The following is a 14,144-nucleotide window of genomic DNA, read 5'->3' as shown; positions in this document are numbered from 1 at the left end:
TACAAGAATATATCTAGATCAAGGCAGATTGCAAATGCAAAACGCCTAGGTTACCACCTGCATAAAAAGGGGGGATGTACAAATTTACTAATCCCTCCTTTATGAGCTGTATTTCCTTTGGGAGGTTTTATGACCTCTGAAAGTTAATTTTCACAGATGAAAAAAGAAAACGTTAGCTGATTCTCAGTACTGCTGAAGAATTAGATAACTGTATGAAAGCATCTGACCCACAGAGTGTACTCAATAAATGTTTGTTGAATGAATGAATAAACAAGCAAGTGAATGCTGCTCCCTGCCACAATCATAATGGTACTGTCTGGAAATCCCAAGCCCGTTTCCCTCCCGACTCTACACTAACCATGTGGGTGACCTGGGCAGGCCTGTGTGCTTCTCTAAACCCCACTTTAATCACGAATAGAAATGGGAGTAATAACACAAACCTCAAAGGGTTAGTAAGTCAATAATGAATTGTACCCCAACCTTGCAAGATGGAAACATTAAGGAAAATTGGGCAAAGAGTACATAGGCTGTCTCCGTATCAGCTCTTACAACTGCATGGGAATCTTCATTACATCTCAAGATAAAAAGTCTAATTTTTTAAAGAGGCTATTGAGATTAAATGAGCTCACTGTCTTAAATAAGGAACACACAGTACAAATAGGACAATGCACAGCCTATGATATACTCTCAGTAAATATTCCCACTGAACCTACTGGTCCCTCCAACTCCAGAGCACAAGGATGGGTCCTCATGGCCAGAGGCCACTGCACCTGCAGCTAACAGAGATAATTGTCCCCACTTTCAAGAGCCCCTGCCACCACCTTAGGTCTAATGTTGTATTTGTAACTTTGTTTTCTTTTTCTTAAATACGAACCTTCAATTGCATAGCCTTCAGGTCACCAAAACCTGACCACGGAAATCATGACAGCAGCCCTCCCCAGTGAAACAATAAAATTAAAAACCATATCCACAAGAACTCTATGTAATTTTAATGGCAGGAACTTCATCCTGGACTGAGAGGAAGAGGACTGGGGAGGAGGGGGCAATCTGGGGCACACAGACCCAGGCGCTACCTGTCCCATGATGGACTTTAGACTCAACCCTCACCCTCCAGGAACTTCAAAATACATATCGACAACATGCTATGGACAAGTTTTTTTTTTTTTTTTTTAAGAAATCCCTGACTCTCTAACAGGTCATGTTTCTACTGAGAAACTAATGACTTCTGTGTATATTGTTTCATGAAAACCCTAAAATAATAACATTCCAACTTGACACATGAAGAAACGGAGGAAAAGAGAGGTTTATCACATTGTGCAAGATTAGAGAGAGGCCATGTCAGAGGCTGTATTTAAACCAAAGCCCCTGCTCCAGCGCTTATACCAAAAAGTTTGACATACTGTCCCTCTCCTGCCCCCTCCCTGAAATAAATCTCTGAAGTCTTTTCTGCACCACTTGGAAAGAACCAAAATCACATCAACTTTCCAGAAATAGCTGTGTCACCCCTTGGAGGACGTATCAAAATCTGAAGAGTTAGGGTGGGGGAGGGGTTTGAGTTCTTGGTTTCTCAAAAGGAGACATGGGTTTAAAAGAAACCAAAAAGCACTTATCTAGTCCAAGCTCTCACTGTGCAGAGAAGGAACTGGAGTCTCAGAAGAGATGAGGAAAGGGACTTATTAACAAATATTGCCTCAGTGCAGCACCAAGCCAGCCCTGAGCGCTGCTGGGGGAGGATCTGGGAGGCCCAGGAAAGTGAGTGTTAGAAAAAAGGAAGCCCTGTCTCTACACTGCCATACCATGAAGTTCCATCAAATGATCCACTACAGGTGCAGCCAACATTAAGGTGGGCTAAGCGTAGGTTACAGAAACCCAGAAGTCTAAATTGTACTGGAAATTCCAAACTTTACTATGTTTTTTCCCAGTTGAAGCATGAGCTCAGCGGGAGCTCCGTGCCAGGGACTACACGAGGCCTGGAGTTCTTCCAAATACAGATCTCTATGAACACATGTGCAAACCACATGCAGGCCCACCAGAAGAAAAACACCTACAGATAAGTTGGAATTAATGAAAGTGAAGGCAGCCAACCAGCATATATTACTAGCAAAAAGGATGCTACTAGAAATACTCATGGGCATAGCAAACTGTGGTCAGCAGGTGGGAAATGGGGGAGGGACAGATTAGGAGTTTAGGATTAACAGATACACATAACTATATATAAAATAAATAAATGACAAGGACCTACTGTATAACACAGGAACTATATTCAATTTCTTGTAATGAGTTGTACTAAAAACACTCTGAAATTTATATGTGTACATATGCATAAATATAACTGAATCACTGCTGTACTACTGAAACAAACATTGTAAATTGACTGCACTTCAATAAAAAATAAGAATTTAAGAAACAAATAAATAAATAAAAATAAAAGCAACACCATTAAAAAAATTAAAAGAACTCTGTAATTTCCTTAGCTGTAGGAGGGAGAGAACAATGGTTGCAAGCACCAAGTCCACTGGATCACTCCAGCACTGGCTGTCACTCTTTCTGACCATCAGGCACTTGGCTTCACTGAGGTTAGTTTTCTCTTCTGTGAAAGGCTACAGTCACAACTAATGATGTATATAATCTCATCATTCACAGACCCAACAATTAGTAAGGACTTCCCATGAGCCACGCTCTACAGAGATAAAAAGATAGGGTCCCAGATATACTCATGGACAGAAAAAGTTTATGTCATAAAGACATTAATTCTCCCCATTCTAATATATAGATTCAATGCAATTCTGATTAGAATTCCCCCCAGATTTTTCATGGAATGTAACAAGTTAATATATGCTCAGGAACAGCCAAGAAACTTCTTTAGAACTGGGGAGGGTTGGATGGGTCATTCATTTCCACAGCTCTTTTTGAAGCAATGAAAACATTCTGGAATAATGATGGTTGCACCACTGTGAATATGCTAAAAGCCGCCAAATTGTACCATTTAAATGGGTGGACTTCATGGTGTGTGAACAAAATTGCAATGAAGCTGTTATATGAAAAAAACATTTCCTGACAACTATTTTTCCCTCTATACTAGTAGTATGCCCCACATTTTAAGAAAAACAAAAAACCAAAGCCGAACAAAAATTTTCCAAGAGATCTTTAAGACTGCAATATTCTTGGGTCTCCAATGCCTCTGGTGGTGCTGCTCTTGTTAACATACACTAGTTGAGCTGGGCTAGTTAGGGACTGTGACTATCTTTTCAAAACTGACAGTCATATGTTTCACCCTAGGAGGGGAGAGGATGGAGGATGTCTCATCCCTCATGCCCTCAGCTCATTTTTAACTGAACCAAGCCCTGCTTTCAACACTGTAATACCTCTCGCTATAAAAGCACATGATATTGGAGTTTAGAAGCAAGATGGAGGAGTGGAAGAATGCTCGTAGCTCACTCTTTCCAACAAATACACCAAAACTCACATCTACAGACCCACTCAGCCAACCAGATCACCTGCTTAATGCAGACAGAACATCACCTTCTTCGAAAGACAAAGAAGTGAAATAATCTGTTTTATTCCTGCATAGGCTTTAGGTAGATAAATAAATACACTCCTTATGGACCACAATAGATAACTGATACTCCTTAAGTCACAGTGCCAGAGAGGTATGAGCAATATGAAGAAGCAGAGGAACCACTCCCAATTAAAAGAGCAAGAGAAATCCCCTGAAAGCACAATCAAGGAAATAGACATTGATGGCCTAATAGGTCAAGATTTCAAAGAAAGAAGTGATCAAAGTACTGAAGGAACTAAAAGAGATAGTGTTTAGAGATATAAAATATGTCAAAAACGTAATAGAAACTATAAAGAGAACCAACTATATTTGGTAAACTCATTGGCTGAAATGAGAAGTGATCTAAAAGCTGTACATAGCAGGCTAGATATTGCAGAGGAATGAATAAGTGACCTAGAAGACAGGACAACAGAAACCACCCAATCAGAACAGCTGAGAGAAAAACAAATAAAAAACAATGGAAACAATAAAGGGACATATGGGATAATATAAAGCATGCTAATCTATGCATAATAGAGTTTCCAGAAGGGGAAGAAAGAACAAACGGGATTGAAAAGGTATTTGAAGAAATCATGACTGAAAACTTCCCAAACCTAAAGAAGGAATCAGATATCTAAGTACAGGAGGCTCAGAGGGTCCCAAACAGGAAGAACCCAAACAGACTCACACCAAGACACATCCTAATCAAGATGGCCAGAGTCAAGGATAAAGAAATGATCCTAAAGGCAGCAAGAGAAAAAACAAATGTGAGTTATAAGGGAACCTCCATAAAGCTCTCAGTTGATTTCTCTACACAAACACTACAGGCCATAAGGGAGTGGCAAGATATATTCAAATTCCTGAATGAAAAAATATGCAGCCTAGGATACTCTATCCAGCAAGGCTATCCTTTAGAATAGAAGGAGAGATAAAGAACTTCACAGATGAGCAAAAACTAAGAGTTTAACAACACTAAACCCATGCTAAAAGAAATATTGACAGGTCTACTCTAAATAGAAAAGAAGAAGGATGCTACAAAAATGAGAAATTCAGAACTGGAAAGGAGATGACTGCCATGAATTACAAATATAATAAATACAAAATTGTAAAAGAAGACATCTAAATCATTAAGAGTGGGAGAGGGAAGCAAGAAAACATACAGCATTTTGTTTTTCTTTCTTCTTTAAAAAAGTATGTGTTCTTGGTAGGATGGGTTTGAGCTAATGTTACTATCTGTTTAGTACAAACATTTAGAGTAATAGGTTAATAGACTTACAAAAAAGGGTAACCACAAGCCAAAAGCTTACAAGTGAGTCAAACAAACTAAATGAAATCCAAGATAATACACAGGAAACTTACCAAATCACAAAAGGAAGAAGAAAGTAACAAAGAGAAAATGCTAAATCAAATGCAAAAATTAGTTAAAAATGGCAATAAATACTCATCTATCATTAATTACTGTAAATGTTAATGGACTAAATGCTCCAGTCAAATGACATAGAGTGGCAGACTGGATAATAAAGCAAGAATCTTCAATATGCTGCATATAAGAGACACACTTTTGGGAGAAGGACACATATAGATTGAGAGTGAAAGGATGGAAAGGATATTCCATGCAAATGGAAAAGCCAAAAAAAGCAGGTGTTGCAGTACTGATTTCAGACAAAATAGACTTTAAAACAAAGGCCATAAAGAAAGATAAAAAGGACATATTATAATGATTAAAGGAGTAATACAAGATGAGGACATTACAATCATTAATATATACGCACCCAACATAGGAGTACCTAAGTAGGTAAAACAACTACTAACAGAGATAAAGGAGGAAATTGACGGGAATACAATCATTGTTGGAATATTTTAACACCACATTAACATCACTAGACAGATCTTCCAGACAGAAAATAAAGAAGGCAACAGAGAAATTAAATGATGCAATAGAAAAATTAGATTTGTTGGGTATTTTCAGAGTATTGCACTCCCCAAAAATAGGATATACATTCTTTTCAAGTTCACATGGGACATTTTCTAGGATTCATCATGTACTTGGGCACAAAAGAAGCCTCAACGATTTTAAGAAATTATCTCAAGCATCTGTACTGACCACAATGCCATTGAAACTATAAATCAACTACAGAGAAACAAAGAAGAAAAAGAGGAAAGCATGGAAATTAAACAACATGCTATTAAAAAACCAATGGATCACTGAGGAAATCAAAGTTGAAATTAAAAAATACCTTGAGACAAATGAAAATGAAAACACAACCACACAAAACTTATGGGACGCAGCAATGTCAATGCGAAGAGGGAAATTTACAGCAACACAGGCCTTCCTTAAAAAAGAAGAACAATCTCAAATAAACAATATAATCCACCAGCTAAAAGGACTAGAAAAAGAAGACCAAAAACACCCAAAAGTCAGCAGAAGGAAGGAAATAATAAAACTCAGGGAGAAAATAAATAAAATAGAGATTAAAAAATAGAAAAAAATCAATCAAACCAAAGGCTGGTTTTTTGAAAGAGTAAATAAAATTGACAAACCTCTGGCCAAACTTACAAAGAAGAAAAAAGAGAGAGCACAAATAAGCAAAATAAGAAAGGAAAATGGAGAAATTACAACCAATAAACATGGAAACACAGAGTATAATATGAGAATATTATGAAAAACTGTATGGGACCAAAATGGATAACCTACAGGAGATGGACAAGTTTCTGGAAACATACAGTCCACCTAGATTGAATGAAAAGAGACTAACCACTTGAACAAACTGATCACTAGAAATGAAATTGAATTAACAATAAAAAACCTCCCTACAAATAAATGTCCAGGACCAGACAACTTTACAATGGAATTCTACCAAACATACAAAGAGGAACTAATACCAGTCCTCCTCAAACTCTTTCAGAAGACTGAACAAGAGGGAGTATTCCCAAACTCATTCTATAAAGCCACCATCACCCTGATACCAAAACCAGGCAATGCCACCACCAAAAATAAAATAGAATTACAGACCATTATCACTGATTAACATAGATGCAAAAATCGATACCAAAATACTAGCAAATAGAATCCAACAGCACATTAAAAAGAGTACACATCATGATCAAGTGGGGTTCATCCCAGGGACACAAGGATGGTTCAGCATAAGCAAATCAATCAATGTAATACTCACATCAACAAAAGGAAGGAACAAAAATGATCTTCTCAATAGATGCAGAAAAAGCTTTTGATAAAATTCAACACCTATTTATGATAAAAACTCTCACCATTGTGGGTATAGAGGGAACATATCTCAACATAGTAAAAGCTACAGCCACCATAGTACTCAACGGTGAATAGCCCAAAATCTTCCCACTAAAATCTGGGACAAGACAAAGCTGGCCACTATCACCACTCCTATTCAATATAGTTTTGGAAGTCCTTGCCACAGCAATCAGGCAAGAGAGAGAAATAAAAGGGACCCAGATTGGAAAAGAAGAGGTAAAAGTGTCACTATATGCATATGACATGATACCACATATAGAAAACTCTAAAAGGTCCACACAAAAACTACTCGAAATAATCGAAGAATTCAGCAAGGTAGCAGGTTACAAGATTAACATTCAAAAATCAGTTGCATTTCTTTACACTAATGGTGAATCAACACAAAAAGAAAGTAAAGAAACAATTCCCTTTAAAATGGCAACCAAATTAATAAACTATCAGAAGTAAATCTAACTAAGGAGGTGAAAGACTTATACATGGAAAACTATACAAACACTGATTAAGGAAATTAAAGAAGACTTAAAAAAATGGAAAAAATATCCCATGCTCGTGGAGTAGAAGAATCAATATTGTTAAAATGGTCACCCTGCTCAAAGCAATCTACAGATTTAATGCAATCCCTATTAAATTACCCAGGACATATTTCACAGAACTACAACAAATCATAATAAAATTTATATGGAAGCACAAAAGACATAGAATTGACAAAGCATTACTGAAGGAAAAGAAAGAAGCTGGAGAAATAACCCTCCCAGATTTCAGACAATACTTTACAGTTACAGTAATCAAAATAGCATGATATTGGTACAAAAACAGACATATGAACCAAAGGAACAGAATAGAAAGCCCAGAAATGAATCCACAAACTTTTCATTAACTAATCTTTGACAAAGGAGGCAAGAACATATAATGAAACAAAGACAGGCTCTTCAGCAAATGGTGTTGGGAAAACTGGACAGCAGCATGTAAATCACTGAAGCTAGAACACTCCCTTACACCATACACAAAAATAAACTCAAAATGGATCAAAGACTTAAACATAAGACAAGATACAGTAAACCTCCTAGAAGAAAACCTAGGCAAAGCATTATCTCTCATACATCTCAATATGTTCTCCTAGGGCAGTCTACCCAAGCAATAGAAATAAAACAAGAATAAACAAATGGGACCTAAGTAAACTTACAAGCTCTTGCACAGCAAGGGAAACCATAAGCAAAAAAAAAAAACAACCTACAGAATGGGAGAAAAGTTTTGCAAAAGATGAAACTGACAAAGGCTTGATCTCCAGAATATATAAGCAGCTCATACGACTTAATATGAAAAAAAAAACAAACAATCCCATCCAAAAATGGGCAGAAGACCTAAACAAGCAATTCTCCAAAGAATAAATACAAATGATCAATAGACACATGGAAAAATGCTCAATATCACTAATTATCAGAGATTTGCAAATCAAAACTGCAGTGAGGTATCACCTCACACCAGTCAGTATGGCTATTATTCAAAAGTCCACAAATGACAAATGCTGGAGAGGCTGTGGAGGAAAAGGAACCCTCTTACACTGCTGGTGGGAATACAGTTTGGTGCAGCCACTGTGGAAAACAGTATGGAGATTTCTCAAAAGACTAGGAACTGACTTAACATATGACCCAGGAATCCCATTCTTGAGTATATATCCAGAAGGAACCTGACATCAAAAAGACACCTGCACCCCAATGTTCACAGCAGCACTCTTTACAATAGCCAAGACAAGGAAACAGCATAAATGTCCATAGAAAGATGACTGGACAAAGAAGATGTGATATACCTATTCGATGGTGTACTATTCAGACATGAAAATGACAATATAATGCCATTTGCAGCAACATGGATGTCCCTGGATAATGTCATTCTAAATGAAGTAAGCCAGAAAGAGAAAGAAAAATACCATATGTTGCTCATATGTGGAATCTTAAAAACAAAAAACAAATAAACTTAAATGTAAAACAGAAATAGGCTCACAGCCATAGATTACAAACTTGTGATTGCCAGGGGAGAGGAGGGTGGGAAGGGACAGACTGGGAGTTCAAATTTTGTACATACTGACAGGTTTATATAGAATAGATAAACAAGTTTATACTGCATACCACATGGAAATATATACACGTTCTTGTGGTAGCTCATGGTGGAAAAGGATGTGACAATGAATAAGCGTATGATTGAAAAATTGTGCTCTACACTTGAAATTGACACAACATTGTAAACTGAGTATAACTCAATAAAAAAAATAAAATAAAAAGAATTTTTTAAAAAAAGAAACAGTTGTCCTGGGGTCCCCTACTCCTCCCAATGCCAGAACCCTAGGCTGGGGAACCTGATGCTGGGCTTATAATTCCCACTCCTGTTGGAGGTTCGTTGTGACTTATTCTTCACCTTGTGAGTTGCCCACAGTGAGGGATATGGGGTCCACCTATATCATGAGAATGCCCCTCCTACCATTCTGCTGTGGTTCCATCTCTGTGTTTCCACTGAATATCTTCTTTTGCTAGGATCCATTCTTTTTTTTTTTTTTTGATGCTTGTTTAGCAGTCAGTTGTAGTTTCACTGTAGTCATGAGGAGAGGCAAATAGTGGAAGCCTATCACCTGGCTTTCAGCAGAGTCACTGCAAGCCAGAAGGAACAGCCATGATATATTTAAAGTACTCAAAGGAAAAAACCTGGAATCTAGGCCACCTACTCAGCAAAGTTATTAATCAGAATTGAAAGAGAATTAAAAATCATCTTAGATGAGCAAAAACTAAGAGTTCATCATTCCTGAACTGACATTACAAGAAGTATTAAAAAGTTTTCATTATGTGAAAAAGAACAAGAAGTAAGAACTTATGTGAAGGGGGAAATCCCACTTTAAAGGCAAAAATGGAGCAATGGCTGTGAATCAAACACTTAAACAAGCTACTACAAAGACTAAAAGACAAAATTTGTAAAAACTATACTTACAATAAACACTTATAGGATGCATATGAAGATGGAAAAAATACAATCAAAAAAGGAGTTGAGAGAGAGTAAAAGAGCAGATCTTTTTTGAACTTATGTAACCTTAAATGACAATCACTTTAAAACAATCAGATATTGTAACAAAGCAACTTATATGAACCTCATGGTGTCCATAAATCAAAAACCTACATTAGATATGCAAAAACAAGTGAGAAGAACAAATGTAACAATAAAGAAAATCAACTACCCATAAGGGAAGAGTATGAAAGAAGGACAGAGAAGAACTACAAAAACATGTAGCAAGGTGGCAGGATACAACATTAGCATGAACAAATCAGTTGCATTTTTTACACTAACAATGAAATAGTAAGAAAAGAAAGTAAAGAAACAATCCCTTTTAAAATCACAACCAATAAATGATAAAATACTTACAAATAAATCTGACCAAGCAGGTGAAAGACTTATAAATTGAGAACTACAAAATACTGATTAAAGAAATTAAAGATGACTTAAAGAAATGGAAAGAAATACTATGCTCTTGGATTGGAAGAATCAATATTGTTATAATGGCCATACTGTTCAAGGCAATCGACGGATTTAATGGAATCCCTATCGAGTTACCCAGGACATTTTTCACAGAACTAGAACAAATAATCCTAAAATTCCTATGGACTCATAAAGACCCAAAATTGCCTAATCAATATTGAAGAAAAAGAATAAAGCTGGAGGAATGACCTTCCACAACTTCAGATGAATCTACAGAGATACAATAATCAAAACAGTGTGGTACTGGCATGAAACCAGACATATAGATCAATGGAACAGAACACGGAGCCCAGAAATAAACACAGACCTACAGTAAATTAGTCTTCAGCACAGGAGGCAAGCACACAAACTGCAGTAAAGACAGTCTCTTCTGCAAATGGTGCAGGGAAAACTGGACAGCTGCATGCAAATCAATGATGTTAGGACACACCCCCACACCACACACAAAAACAAATCCAAAATGGCTTAAAGACTTAAATATAAGACAAGACGGTACAAGCCTCTTAGAAGAAAACATAAGCAAACCATTCTCTCACATACTTCTCAGCAATGTTCTCCTAGGGCAGTCTACTCAAGCAATGCAAATAAAAGCAAAAAATAAACAAACGGGACCCAATTGAACTTACAGGATTTTGCACAGCAAATGAATCCTTAAGCAAACAAAATGGCAATCTACGGGATGGGAGAAAATATCTGCCCATGATGCGACTGACAAAGGCCTAATTTCTTGAGTATATGCACAGCTCACACAAGTTCGTAACACAAAACAAGCAACCCAATCCAAAAATGGGCAGAAGATATAAACAAGCATTTCTCCAATGAAGACATAAGGCCAATGGGCACATGAAAAAATGCTCAATACTTCTCATTATCAGAGAAATGCAAATCAACACTACAATAAGGTATAACCTCACACCAGTCAGAATGGCCATCATGAATGAGAAATGCTGGAGAGGTTGTGGAGAAAAAGAAAGCCTCCTACACTGTCACTGGGAAATGCAGTTTGGTATAGCCATTATGGAAAACAGTATGGAAATGCCTCAAAAAACTAAAAATAGACTTACACTATGAATCAGCAATCCCTCTTCTGGGTATATATCCAGAGGGAACTCCAATTCGAAAAGGGACCTGTACCCTAATATTCACAGCACCACTATATACAACAGGCAAGACATAGAAGCATCCTATAATGTAGCAACAGATGACAGGATAAAGAAATTGTGGTATATTTATGCATTGGAATACTACTCTGCCATTAAATAAAGGATGAAATAATGCTATTTGCAGCAAGATGGATGGACCCAGAGAATATCATTCTAAGTGAAGCAAACCAAAAGGGGAAAGAAAAATACCACATGATATCACTCCACATGATATCATGTGGAATCTTAAAGAAAAAGTAGAAAGAAACAAGGTCACTATGAATTCATCTACAATACAGAAACAGACTCGTACACATAGTTAACAATCTCATGGTTACCAGGGAAAGGGGGTGAGAAGGGATAAATTTAGGAGTTTGAGACTTACAAATGTTAGCCACTATATATGAAAATAGATTTTTAAAAAATGTTTCTTCTCTATAGCACACAAACTTACATTCAATATCTGGCAATAACCTATACTGGAAAAGCCGCTACTGCCACCATCTGAGGAAGCAAGAGAAGAAAGGAGAGTGAGTTACCCTGGGCTAGAGCCCGGTCCTCCACAAGTCCTTGCCCGCTGTTGACGCTGCCCTAGACAGCACTGTACCCTCCTCCCAGGAGCGGGCTGCATGAATATGTGTCTCCGAACCCGGGGCAGCAGAGGCCTCCCGGAGAACAGGCCCTGGAGGAGATGGGAGCAAGTCCACCTTCTCCCCCTGAGGACAGGCACCCCTCCTCTCAGCCGCCACCCACTGACTGCACCGCACCAGCCTCCAGGGAGCAGGCCACGGTCTGAGGGCCAATTGGAGATGTTCCGGGGCCACACACGCTTTCCCAAACCCGGGAATAAGAGTCAGGGCAGACTCGGGGTTCAGGGACTACTAAGGAGAGGGGACAGCACCACGAACCAGGCGGCGGCCTCAGACCCTCCTCAGGGTCCTAATGGGCCTCGTGGCCCGGGACTCAACTAAGCACCCCTACCCATGCGCCTCCCCAGCTGCGCAGCTCAGAACGCACTCGCCGGCTCCGTGCCCCATCCAGCGCCCCTTCACCTCCCAGGCGGCGGCAGCGGAGGAGACTGTAAGCGTTGGCCCAGACTCCAGGCCGCGCTCCTTTTCAGGGAGCTGCTCCAGGAACACCCGTCTCCCACCTGGCTGCCACACGTTCTGCGCGGGTTCCGCTGTCCGCGCGTCTGTGCGTTTGCGCATGCGCGCCCTCCCCCACCCCGTCCCGCTGGCATCGGGGACTTTCGGCTGGAGGTCCTGCTGTACCGGAAGTGGCGGCTGGGGCCAGGAGGACCTGGGTGGGGCCCTGCAGTTGGGTGGTGGGCTGGGACACCACCCTTCTGCAGGCCCACTCTCCTGCGGGCCTACCCTCCTGCCCGCCACACCGCTGCCCGCCATTCCCCAGATCTCCATCCCCAGTGCCCCCATACCGCCACCAATGGGGTCCTGGCGCTCAAAACCATGACAGCCCTGGGCTGGGCCACAGCCCCAGCCCCACTCCCCTTGCTAGCCTCTCCCTTCCCGATACTCTCCTCCCATCCTGGACAGGCCCAGTCTCCCACCAGACCCCGAAGATGGGGCTCCTTCTCCTCACACTGAGGTCCCTGCCACATACTCCATCCTGCTAGGTCCTAACTTATGGCCCCTACACCCCAACTTCACCCTTCATGCCTCACCACAGGACCTCCAACATCCCGAAGTGGTCCCCCTCACCCCTCAATTGGGTCAGTTCCTTCTGAGCAGCCTGTCACCTCTCAGCCTGTATCCCCTTCACCGCGGGTTCCCCCCTCACTCCTAGTGCATCCCTACCTGGAGATGACTCTCTCAGCACTAACCCCGTGGTTAGGGTTTGGTAGTCCGGACTCCAGTCCCCATGGTGACTGCCACCAACGAGGGTTCTGGCCTAGCGTGCACCTGCATAGCTAGTGTCTGAGGCTACAGGGTGAGGCGGGCCAAGCTGGAGGCAGATACAATTCCCGCCCTGGTGTCCTGAACCCTGTGCGCTGTGCCTCATCTGAGTCTGAGTGTCAGGGTGATATCTGGCTGCCCGCAACTCGCCTGTGGACCTGGGGTGGTTGATGATCCTGATGGTGATCCAGACCCCTAGGGCAGAAGCACTGGGAATGCAGACCTGCAGGGATTTGGGAGTTTGGAGGTTGCAGCTAAGCCCAGAGATGGAGAGCAGGCAGTTGGCTGTGTGCACAGGGCTGTGTGCATGGCGTGGGCTCAGCCCATGTGGGTGCAGGGACCTTGTTCATTCACACTGGGCCAAAGGGAAGAGGGATGGGAGCTTTTAAATTGTTCATGTTAGGAAGCCAAGGCTGGAGAACAAAGCAGGCAGCTTCGATGGCCAGGCCACCATGGAACCCGCCATGTTGCTGGTCCCTTGCATCAGGGGAGACTGACCATTGGCCTATGAGATGTCTCTTGCCATGGTATGGTTTACAGGCAATTGAAGGGACTTTCACTGCAATTTTAATCACCAATAATTGTTACTTTCTCTGCAGGAGATCAAGTCCACATTCATGGTGAACCTGGAAGGACTCCTGCCTGAACCCCAGCCTGGGGCAGAGGAGGACCCACCTGAAAACATCCTCTTACCTCTCAACAAAAGGCACTGTAATAGAAAAGAACAGATCTGAATCCATATTAGGTCTGTTCCTTTTCCTTTAAAC

The sequence above is a fragment of the Camelus dromedarius genome, chromosome 19 (genome assembly GCF_036321535.1).
Source record: "Camelus dromedarius isolate mCamDro1 chromosome 19, mCamDro1.pat, whole genome shotgun sequence".
NCBI lineage: Eukaryota > Metazoa > Chordata > Mammalia > Artiodactyla > Camelidae > Camelus > Camelus dromedarius.
The sequence above is the reverse complement of the archived record's forward strand: the minus strand, read 5'-3'. Positions refer to the sequence as shown.